Source organism: Planococcus citri, chromosome 2 (genome assembly GCF_950023065.1).
Source record: "Planococcus citri chromosome 2, ihPlaCitr1.1, whole genome shotgun sequence".
Classification (NCBI taxonomy): domain Eukaryota; kingdom Metazoa; phylum Arthropoda; class Insecta; order Hemiptera; family Pseudococcidae; genus Planococcus; species Planococcus citri.
The window spans coordinates 77,392,557-77,405,032 of record NC_088678.1 but is presented as its reverse complement, the minus strand read 5'-3'; the positions used below and the strand labels follow the sequence as shown (position 1 = coordinate 77,405,032).

General features: G+C 36.1%; 1 long non-coding RNA gene across 1 annotated transcript; it reads right to left on the bottom strand.

Moving 5' to 3' along the window:
- Positions 1–4,499: 4,499 nt before the first annotated feature.
- LOC135834550 (uncharacterized) lies at positions 4,500–5,414 on the bottom strand. The gene is made up of 2 exons (XR_010556691.1): positions 5,129–5,414; positions 4,500–4,987 (listed from the first exon to the last, which is right to left on the bottom strand). It is a non-coding gene; the product is annotated as an uncharacterized LOC135834550 (long non-coding RNA).
- Positions 5,415–12,476: the final 7,062 nt, after the last annotated feature.

Here is a 12,476-nt window from a genome sequence, read left to right as displayed (position 1 = left end):
TCAGTTTCAAACACGGACATGTGAACATTATCTTAGTTTCAAAATGAGACATATCCTATCATCTTAGTTTCAAAAACAGACGTCCATATCCTGGATACCCGAGCTGACATCGCTTTGCCTCACTGAGGCTGCCTATATAATTATTTCATTTGAGACAAAAAGATCACCTCGTTGAGGCAAAAAACTGTGTGCAAATGAGCGTGAAACTTTAACGCCATCTATTGACAAAACTAAAGAGTATGCCTTATGCACGGCAGGGGGTAAATGCGAAGTAGATAGCAAAATGCATAGCTGGAACATGTACCTAGCGTAACAAAAGAAAACATTCTTTTGTGACAGAAACAGAACTACAAATAATTGAATGAACACAAAGATGAGTGTCTAGGGTAGGGTATAGATATTCAGGTAACTGTCTCTCAAATGGTTAGTTTGGATGCTGGTGGTATCCTCCTCCCCGCTTCATTGATTCTCATAGGTAAAGGATGAAAGTCAACTACATTTACAGGAGTACACCACTAGTGCAGGTTTAGAGATAGCTATTATACAAAGCATAAATGGCAATCGAGCCTTGTTTAGGGAGATAATTTTTTTTCATCAATTTAGAATAATTTATCCTCCCAAACTATGTATCTGTAGCAATTAATTTTTCTAATTTTTTGAGATGTGTTTGAACGGCATGTGATATGTTAATGAGGGTGGAATATTTTTTTGAAAAATAAACTAGTCAAGTACCTATTTATGAAGCATTTCTAGCGAAAATATACTGCTATTCATAGGTAAGGTACCTACTAACATTGCAAACACCAAACATTATTTTTTCGTCACAAAGTACCTAATAAAGTAATAGGTGTATTTTGTAATCTATGAAAACTGAATACCTAGTACATTTTTTTCTAAAAGTGCTTCACATTTAAAAAAAAACAAAAAAAAATACATAATTGCATAGGTACCTAAGCAGATACCCATACAAATACCTAATAAGAGGAAAGGAAAAGATGAACAATTTGGTGTTTGTGGCAATCAAATTTTCAAGAGTTTTTCAATTCGAAAACAATGTTTTCCAAAATTTAGCCCCAAAAAAGTGTAAAAAATGGGTGACTGGGTGACAATTCTACTTAAAAATTAAAATTGCACAAAATCCTCAAAAAATGATGGAGCTTTGAAATTTGCGTCATTTAATTCGTTGGAATTTTTTTTTAGTCAGAATGTCAGAAAATGGTCATTTTAAATTTTACTATTTGTCAGGGGAATAAGCCTGATGAAATTATAAAGTGCAATAAAAATCTGACGTTTCCATTTCTGGGGTTATTTTTATTTTATCTCAAACTAAACACTCAATTTTTTCCCATCAAAATTAATGTTTTTCGAGTTCCTATCACACTGTAAAGACGAATAGTATAGGACTTTATAGCTATGCGTTCTTCATTGTCAATAGAGCGCCATCTAACACTCGCGTAAGGTACTTAAAAAAATCAGATACCTGCGAGCTAATTTGCATATTTTTGTCATTAGTCTCATATAGGGCGAAAAAACGTCTCATATCGCAAATATAGGCAAAAAAAAGTGCCTCAGTGAGGCAAAATGTTAGCTCGGGTATGTCTGTTTTTGAAACTAAGAACATTTGCATATGTCTGTGTTTGAAACTAAGGCAAAACTTTGAGCGCGTTTTTTACCCTTTTACGTACTATATTGAAAATAACAGACCTCGGCAATGAAAAGAGTGTTAAAAATCCTATAAGAATTAATATCTAACTCGATTTTTGTAGAAGTGGCGTTTGTCTAACTTTGTAACCAACCTCCTCAATTACTTCAAACTAACTAGATAGGTATCTTCGATGTAATCAACCTATTTCAGCTAACTCCATTAATTAAGGTATAAAACTATAATTAATTGAGTGGACTTGCGTACATCGATTTAAGAAGATATCGATGTGCATCGATGTAACATTCCGATCATCGATGTACATCAAGATTGCAAAAATTCGTTGAAAAACTGGTTTTTTGAACTGCAATTTGGACTTGATTTTATATGTAAAAACCCAGAATGTTTTGTTGAAAAATTGTACTTGACTCATGGAAAACAGCACGATGTAAAATCTTCGATAAATCGAAAATATCGATATACCTAAGCTCACATTGATAACTTTGCACCATTACCTAATAGTTTATCGTTTGTTTCTCTCTCAACTCAATGGTTAGAAGAGAACTAAAACTGTAGATGTCGTGATTTCACAACTATTTAGTACATTGACTAAATGCAGAACGAATTTCTCCCACATAAGTGGTAGAAAAAGCTGCATAACTAATCTGTCATTACATAAGAGGAAGGGTTGGGGGTTGAAAATTTAAAAATTTGTAAAAAAAAATGAGGAGAGGACCCTCTGCGATTTTTTTTTAGAATTTAGTTACACCCTAAAGTAAGTACATAACATGTTGGTTGTTGGTGCAGCATGCTCAAAAAAATCAAAACTTGCAAAAAGCGTCTTTTATCGTCATTTTTTGCCTTGTTCAATTTCAAGCAAAAAACATAAAAAGTCACGAAATGACGAAAATAATCATTTCCCATTTTTGAGCCTCAAACTAACGTAAAAACAAAATAGTCCAGTATTGCAAACAGCAAATGAACTGCATTTCACGATAAACGCATACAATTTTTCTTGAGTAGAACTTTTCATTTTGCAATCTATATCTATTAGCAAAAAAAGTATACCTACTCTTTCACAATTTTTGTTGGAAAAGCAAAACTTCTTTGCAACTTTTAACAAAAAGGTGAAAAAGCGAGAATTTTTGACGATTTTTGGTAAAAAGCAAAACTTTGTTTCATAGCGAAAAGCAGGATTTTTGGGGAATAACTGGTAAAGAAAGTGATACTTACCTACTGTTTGGCAATTTCTAGTAAAAAAAAGCAATAAGGAAATTTTTGGATGATTTTGAAAAAAAGTGATATTTTTTAGCAATTTTGATTTTTGAAATGGAGAATTTTCGACAAAAAGCAAGACTTTGAAAATTCAAGCAAAAGGCAGGGACCATTTGGTACCTCTACCTAATGTACAAATAATTACTTATTAGCAGAAAAATCGAAACTATCGGACAATTTTTGGAAAAATGAGAGACTTTTTGGAATTTTTTTGCAAATGAATGACACTTTTTAGCCATTTTGTTGAAAATCAAAATTTCTGCAATTTTTGAAAAACTGCGAATTTTTAACAATTTTTGGCAAAAAAGCTATAAACTTTTGGGCAACTTTTTTTTAAGTTGCAATTTTTGGAATAAAATGATTTTTTTTGTGTAATTTTACTAGGAAGTGAGATTATTTGTAAATTTTTCGCTAAAAACAAATTGACAATTTTGAAAATGAAAACAGGACTGTTTTTGAAATTATTGGCAAAAAAGAATGCTTTTTCTCAAATACGTAACTTTTTTAAAAACTTTTTAGTAAAAATATGAAACATTTGAGTACCTAATTTTAGGAGAAAAAATGAGACCATTTGGAAGTTTTCGTAAAAAAGCGACAATTTTAAGCAAGCTAATTTTGAAAAAGCGATAATTTTTGACAATAGGTACATTAGAAAAAATCAAAACTTTTCTGTCAAAAACTAAAATTTTTCGCCATACGCTAAAAAACGAAAATTTTTGTCAGTTTTTGAAAAAGGGGAGAATTTTTGGGGGAAAAAATACGAAAATTAACACAGACAATAATTGTAGAGACAAGCGATCAGCGGGATCGCTGATCAGATAGTTTGTGCGTTATTGTGTTTCTTTTTATGAGTAAAGTAAAATTATCGCTCAAAATTCAAATAAATAAATGAGAATTTTCAAAGACTTGTGCCCTCGATACGCTCGGGCTAATTGTTTTTTCTCTCATAATGAAAAAAAGTTGGACCTTTCTCGAACATGGTACCTACCCACCCCCCCCCCCCCAGGTTTGCTCTGGCTACGCTACTACTTTGACCACGAGGGTAGTGTATAAAAAACACCCTAGTGCTAAAAGCGAAGCAAACGGTTCCCTTTCACTCTGGTCGAAAGGTTGCCCTCCTCTCTGCATGTACTCGTACTTTTATTTTTAGGTAAGGTTTCCGTTTTCTTTTGTTAAACCAGTTGGCAAGTAAATAATAATGTTAAATTGGTTCGAATACACGTGATCTTTTTCTTTTTCTTCAGCCAATGTACACAACACAACGTAATTTGGGCAGTTTTTGTGCTAAGTATTTTATCAAAGAGAACTCCACCAAATCCCATCTCCCAGTTCCTATCTTCGTGACTGGGCCACTGCAAAAATATTTTCTAAAAGGTCTAATCACTTTGTATATTCTGACTGGGAATTTCATGCGGAATCCAATTGGCTGCTATCAGTGCTATCTATTCCCATAATTCGTAATAAATTATGAGCAAAATAACTGGTCATTGAAGTCAATCAAAAAGTATCGATATTTATCGATAGGTAGCTATGGACATGGGCGATTAAAAAACTGTCTTTCAATAAATTAAAAATGCAACACTACGGTATAATCTATATTTCAGAAGTTTCGTGATAATTACTCATAATAAGTAGACAAAATAAGTATTAACGAATTCCGAAATGGAAGATTGACGTATAAAAAATTCTAAATCAACAGAAAACAGCAGCAGCGTCAAGTTCACTGATCACATGCATTTATCGTTATCTTCAATTTCTATCTGTCAAAAGTTTTTCTATCCTATCAAATCTACTTTGATTATCTGCTCTCGTCTTTTTCAACTCCTGTAATACCAATCCCTGGTTTGTATTAAGTTTGCCCAACGTTACATTAATTTCAGCCAATGTAGAATCCAGTGATGATGACGGTGATACTTGTGATCCAGAGCGATCTGTTTCAGACTGTTCATTAATAGGAGTAAATGCTGGCTGACCAGAACCGACCTTTTCATTACTTCTCGAAATAGATCCAGATACTGGAGGGAATTGTTTACTCGTGGAATCGTTGTCCTCTTGATTCAAATCTTTCATCTGTAACGATCGCGATCAAGGGACCAAATTCATAAACCATATTTCACAAAAATTACACATCGCCTATTATATGTATAATATGAAATATTGAGGTTATGACATGGAAAAGGAAAATAATTATATGTATAAGTATGTACTTACACAGAGGGACATTGGCTTATTCGTGAACTTTCTAATCATCTCACTATCCTCCAGCTCCATTTCAGAATTCTGAGATTGTATTGGATGTAAGTTGAGATGAGAAGCTACATATGAACCTGCAAATTTTTAAATTCAAAATTCTTCTAATCTTATCTTATTAAGCACTGCGTGGTGAATTGCGTGGTGATCACCGAGAAGCGAGAAAACAACCCACAGGTTATAGGCAGTAGTGATGAGAAAACGTCATTAACGACGTCGCCGGCTTATAGAGGGCGCTCGTTGTGAATTGCTCGCTACTCTCGCCCACAGCATTGAGCATTGTATGCATTGTATTTTGTACTTCTTCGGCTCTTCGCCCAGCAACAGCCTCCCAGCAACGTTAATAAATCTCGAATAATTTTCCATTATGAAAATCTTACTGTTGATGTCGGATCTTTAGACGGGTAATTGAAGCTTATACCTACATATACCAAACAAGGGAACCTCTTGAGGTGTCCGCCTCCGATTTGAACGGGACCGCGATTTTTGGAAAGAGCGCGTTCTAAAACCCCCAAATCCAAATTTTCAACTGCCCAAGTTCATTTTTGGCGAATTTTTGAAAATCCAAAATTGACTATTTTGGTGATTTATGCTTTTTTTTAATAAGTACGTACTTGATCAGTAAAAATGTTCAAAATAAGTCCTAAAAATTATATTAACCCTCCAAATCCAAATTTCGCCATTTTCAGTCATTCTGGAGCCTTCAGCGATATTATCCAATTTCTCCAGAATTATTAATTTGCTCCAGAAGGCGTGAATATGAAATTGGGCAGCTAAAAATCAAGTTGTGTGTTATACTCGATCTGTTTAACAAGTTTATCCACATTTGAGTCGGTTTTGGGAGGGACACCTGAAGAGTGGTTTTTTGACCAGTTTTTTTTTTCAAATAAAAAATCCAAAAAAGTCAAAAGTTTCCCGTTTGGGAGGAAATTTTCGAAATTCGCGCGAATCGCTGTATTTCATCCACAACAAACCCACCGAGGCTCAGTACCGCCATTTCCAGCCATTCTGGAGTCTCCGGCGCGATTTTTCAATTTCTCCACAGGCTCCAGAAAGGCTGGAAATGAGGAAATTCGCCGTCGTGGACTTGATTAATGACGAAATACAGCGATTTGCGCAAATTTCAAAAATTATCTCGCAAACGGGAAATTTTTGATTTTTGGGTACCTAAGTAGGTACATACTTTTATTTCGAAAAAAAACTGGTCAAAAAACCACTCTTGAGGTGTCCCCTTCAGAATCGGCTCAAATGTGGATAAATTCGTTAAACAGGTCGAGCGTAACACACAACTCGATTTTTAGCTGCCCAACTTCATATTCACGCCTTCTGGAGCAAATTCAAAATTCTGGAGAAATTGAAAAATCGCACTGGAGGCTCCAGAATGGCTGGAAATGGTGGATCTCGGCCTCGTGGGGTTAGTTCATGACGAAATACAGCGATTCGTGCAAATTTGGAAAATTTCCTCGCAAACGGTAAAATTTTGATTTTTTTGGATTTCTCATTATGAAAAAAGTTGGTCAAAAAACCACTCTTGAGGAGTCCCTCCCAAAACCGACTCAAATGTGGATAAACTTGTTAAACAGCTCGAGTATAACACACAACTCGATTTTTAGCTGCCCAACTTCATATTCACGCCTTCTGGAGCAAATTCAAAATTCTGGAGAAATTGAAAAATCGCACTGGAGGCTCCAGAATGGCTGGAAATGGCGGTACTCGGCCTCCGGGGGTTTGTTGTGGACGAAATGCAGGGATTCGCGCGAATTTCGAAAATTTCATCGCAAACGAGAACCTTTTAGATTTTTTTTGATTTTTTATTTGAAAAAAAACTGACCAAAAAACCACTCTCGAGGTGTCCCTCCCAAAACAGACTCAAATGTGGATAAACTTGTTAAACAGCTCGAGTATAACACACAACTCGATTTTTAGCTGCCCAACTTCATATTCACGCCTTCTGGAGCAAATTCAAAATTCTGGAGAAATTGAAAAATCGCACTGGATGCTCCAGAATGGCTGGAAATGGTGGATCTCGGCCTCGTGGGGTTAGTTCATGACGAAATACAGCGATTCGTGCAAATTTGGAAAATTTCCTCGCAAACGGTAAAATTTTGATTTTTTTTGATTTTTTATTTGAAAAAAAACTGACCAAAAAAGCACTCTCGAGGTGTCCCTCCCAAAACCGACTCAAATGTGGATAAACTTGTTAAACAGCTCGAGTATAACACACAACTCGATTTTTAGCTGCCCAACTTCATATTCACGCCTTCTGGAGCAAATTCAAAATTCTGGAGAAATTGAAAAATCGCACTGGATGCTCCAGAATGGCTGGAAATGGTGGATCTCGGCCTCGTGGGGTTAGTTCATGACGAAATACAGCGATTCGTGCAAATTTGGAAAATTTCCTCGCAAACGGTAAAATTTTGATTTTTTTTGATTTTTTATTTGAAAAAAAAACTGACCAAAAAAGCACTCTCGAGGTGTCCCTCCCAAAACCGACTCAAATGTGGATAAACTTGTTAAACAGATCGAGTATAACACACAACTCGATTTTTAGCTGCCCAACTTCATATTCACGCCTTCTGGAGCAAATTCAAAATTCTGGAGAAATTGAAAAATCGCACTGGATGCTCCAGAATGGCTGGAAATGGTGGATCTCGGCCTCGTGGGGTTAGTTCATGACGAAATACAGCGATTCGTGCAAATTTGGAAAATTTCCTCGCAAACGGTAAAATTTTGATTTTTTTTGATTTTTTATTTGAAAAAAAACTGACCAAAAAAGCACTCTCGAGGTGTCCCTCCCAAAACCGACTCAAATGTGGATAAACTTGTTAAACAGATCGAGTATAACACACAACTCGATTTTTAGCTGCCCAATTTCATATTCACGCCTTCTGGAGCAAATTAATAATCCTGGAGAAATTGAAAAATAACGCTGGAGGCTCCAGAATGGCGGGAAATGGTGAAATTTGGATTTGGAGTGTTAATATCAGTTTTAGGACTTATTTTGAACATTTTTACTGATCAAGTACCTACGTACTTTTTAAAAAAAAAGCATAAATCACCAAAATAGTCAATTTTGGATTTTCAAGAATTCGCCAAAAATCGAAAAATGAACTTGGGCAGCTGAAAATTTGGATTTTGGGGTTTTGGAACATGCTCTTTCCAAAAATCGCGGTCCCGTTCAAATCGTAGGCGGACACCTCAAGAGGTTCCCTTGTAAGCTAAAAACCAAAGCCATCTAAAACTTGAAAATTCACTCAATATCTCCCTAGAGAAAAATATGTAGGTAGCTGGTAGGTATTATCTTAAATAGCTTCTCATAATAACTTTATAGCGTCGCGATGCATTCGAGAATCTTTCATCTGCAAATTCCAAACTTGTTAATTGATTACTCGGTGGTTTTTATGTTTACTTTCGAAATATGGGAGCAAACAAGCTAACAAGAAACGAGGACGAAGTGATAAGTGTTGTAAATATTCTCGTCATACATTTTCAACTATAGATCGTTTCAGGGCGTGTAGACGACGACACTGTTAAAATTTTACAAAACGGTTTTTTTCTCGACGTACATACGAGTGTATGAAATCGACTCGAGCGAAATACTGATTTAAAAAGTAACCGAAATACCACTTTTAAGTTCATCGTTTGAGTATATTTGCTCTGAATGAAATGTCTACAGGGAATAATTCTGGTCTCTTATCACATAATGCAACGACATCACGCAGCGTTTTATTTGTATCATTTTATACGCATCTACATCTAGTATAATATTCGAGATGGTACCGATATTGCTCCGGATTTTTATGCTGACGCAATTTTAAATCAGCGCTCGTTTCATGTTCGTGTTATTTAGCGACATTACGACGAAATTTCTTTCTTACGATACAGTCGAGCTAGGCCACAAAAATTCTTATTCGTTTGAAAACCTATTTGCATGTCTTCGAAGGAATCGATGTTCAAAAAAAAAAAAAAAAATTGATGATTTTTAAATCAGTGCCCATAGGTTGTAAACATTTTATACAATTTTTTTAATACCGGTGTTTAAGTATTTTCGAGTCAAGCAGCGGATATGATAAGCCTAAAAAAAAAAGTGTTCAATTTTATAGACATTTTCGTAGTCTTAAAAGACGTATCAGCCCTTTCTCTTCTGCTCTTAAGACTTCGACGACGCCGAAGAAACAAATTTTATAATATTAAAAACAACAAATGGGCAAAGCTAGATTAAAATTTTCCGCCGAAATTATCGTACTATAATGTCGAAGGTCGTTCATTGTGTTCCCTTTTTCGTTTTACGACAAGATGAAGCAAAAACACTTGGTTTTGGTGCTTCTGTGGTTTATAAGCGTGGATATTGCTTATAAAAACATCTACGAGTTTAACTGACCGTCTTCTCTTTTTGTGGTATATTAAAATATCAATATCTCGAGCTCGTAATTTTCTTCATCAGTTTAACTTTTTTGATACCCACCTTCGTACTTTGATAAGTACGTACTTTTGAAAGGTACCTACAACTGCTTAAGTTGGAGTGAACGAGGGATAAATTTCATTAAAACGTATTTCGCAGTTGAATGTACTCATCGTAGCTGTGCTGTATCTTGTAAATGAAACATTTTATCGATAAGACAACAGTGTGGCAGACCACGACGATGGAGCTAATATAATCGAAGCTGCAGTCTAGGCTCGTCGAAATTCCCTTGTACCTATTTCGTGTACTATACGAACAATATCGACGACATGTAAATCCTCTTGGGTAAAATTGTGATTAATTTTCACGCTGCTTTTCTTCGCTCTCGTCGATGTGTTTCTCAGCTATATTTCTCCTCGTCTTGCCCCCTTCATGTTCGGGGTGGTGGAAAAACATGGGGGTTTTCATCACACGCACACGTAGCTGCGATAATTTATTGTGTGTGGTTGGCTGCGAACGATACCGGGTGTTCCGTAACAGGTGTCGAATAATTCGCCATAGTGAAGGCAGTTTTTTAAAAATTCAGAATTGAGGAGTCAAAATGATAAGAATTTGGAATGAAAGGCTATAGGTGAATAAGTATGGTGAATTTGCCCCCGAGAGCTTCAGGGTTGATATTTGCATGGAAGGTTGGTACCCCTAAGCACCTTCCGTCACGAAAGTTTCAGACCCCCAGACCTCCCCCCGTTTTTGAGAAACCTCCCCTTTTCTAAAATTACAATAAACATTTTTTTCTCAGCCCCATGTGAACCGATTTTTAAAATTTTTTGGTATATTGTAAACATCCATAAGAGGTATCCCCACAAACAATTTCAACCCCCTCCCACCATATTTTCCCCTCAAAATGGCGTTTTTTTAGTTTTGTTTGCCTGTTTTAGTTATGATCATGATTCGGCACAAAAATGCGAATAGCATTTTTAAATGTGTTTTTGATCCCTACAATACATATATTTTTTTCAAAAAAAATTTTTTGGTGGGCCGTGGTCAAAAATTGAAAAAACCAACAGAGGGGGTTGAAAATGGATTCTGGCGTAAATCATTGTTTTTGGTAAACAAGGTGTCGTTTCCAAATGAATCGAACCCCCTGAACACGAATATGACGTCCAATTTTACGCTACCCTCATCCACACCCCTCCAGTGCCTTAGCCCCCACCTCGATTCCTACCATATTAAATATTGAGCTATTTTCGTGATGTTGGTATCGTTCCCATATGAATCGAACCCTCCGAACACGAATATGAATTCCAATTTTTTGCTACCCTCATCCACACCCCTCCCCAGTGCGTCTGCCCCCCCCCTCAATTTTCACTATATTGAAAGTTCAGATATTTTCATAATGTTGGTGCCGTTTCTATATGAGTCGAACACCCCGGACACAAATATGAAGTTCAATTTAGCTCTACTCTCATTCATCGCCTTTCAGGCTACAGCCAGCTCGACAATTTTTATTATTTGAAATGCTAAACCTATTTTCATAATGCTGGATGTCATTTTGGCACGAATGGAAACCTCGAAACTTGAATGTTAAAGTTTGAACCTTGCGATGGTCATTGTTTTACGAGTTTTCAACCTTCGCGAAACATACCTTTAAAAGTAATAACAACCCGAGTAATTATTTGTAAAAGATTGATCAGAGTTGGTGAAAACATTTATGGTTTAGGTGGGAGCGGAGGCACTGTATAGGGTTGTGGTTGAGGTTAGCATAAAATTGGACTTCATATTCGTATTCGGGGTGTTAGATTCATATGGAAACGACACCAACATTATGAAAATATCTGAACTTTCAATATAATGAAAATTGAGTTGGGGCAGAGGCACTCGAGGGTGTGTGGATGAGGGTAGCATAAAATTGGACGTCACATTCGTGTTCGGGGTGTTCGACTCATCTGGAAACAAAACCAACATTACCAAAATAGCTCAACTTTTAAATTGAGAAGGGGCAGGGGCGCTGGGGAGAGGTGTGGATGAAGGTAGCAAAAAATTGGAATTCATATTCGTGTTGGGGGGTTCGATTCATATGGAAACGACACCTTGTTTACCAAAAACAATGATTTACGCCAGAATCCATTTTCAATCCCCTCTGTTGGTTTTTTCAATTTTTGACCACGGCCCACCAAAAATTTTTTTTTGAAAAAAATATATGTTTTGTAGGGGTCAAAAACACATTTAAAAATGCTATTCACATTTTTGTGCCGAATCATGATCATTGCTAAAACAGGCAAACAAAACTAAAAAACACCATTTTGAGGGGAAAATATGGGAGGAGGGGATTGAAATTTTTTGTGGGGATACCTTTTATGGATGTTTACAACATACCAAAAAATTTTAAAAATCGGTTTACATGGGGCTGAGAAAAAATTTTTTATTGTAATTTTAGAAAAGGGGGGGTCTCAAAAACGGGGGGGGGGTCTGGGGGTCTGAAACTTTCGTGACGGAAGGTGCTTAAGGGTACCAACCTTCCATGCAAATATCAACCCTGAAGCTCTCGGGGGCAAATTCACCATAATTATCCACCTATAGCTTTTCATCATTTTTGATTTGACAACTTTTTTAAATCTCTCTCCTATCACTTCTTCAAAATTCAACAGCACAAAATACAGCACGTCATTTCAATTCTTTCAAAACTTCGACAGCTCACATGAAAAAAATCAGTCAAAATTAGAATGAACAATGAGGCCAAATGTCAAGGAAGAGGGAGGAGGGGAGGGTAATTTCCAAAAAAATTGCGTTTTGAAATTTGAGGTTGAAAACCACAAAAATCCAATAAAACTGCGTTACACAAATTGAGCCCTCGAATTTCAAAGTCACACCCCCTCCCCTTCTAAATGAAAATGGACAGTTATGGAA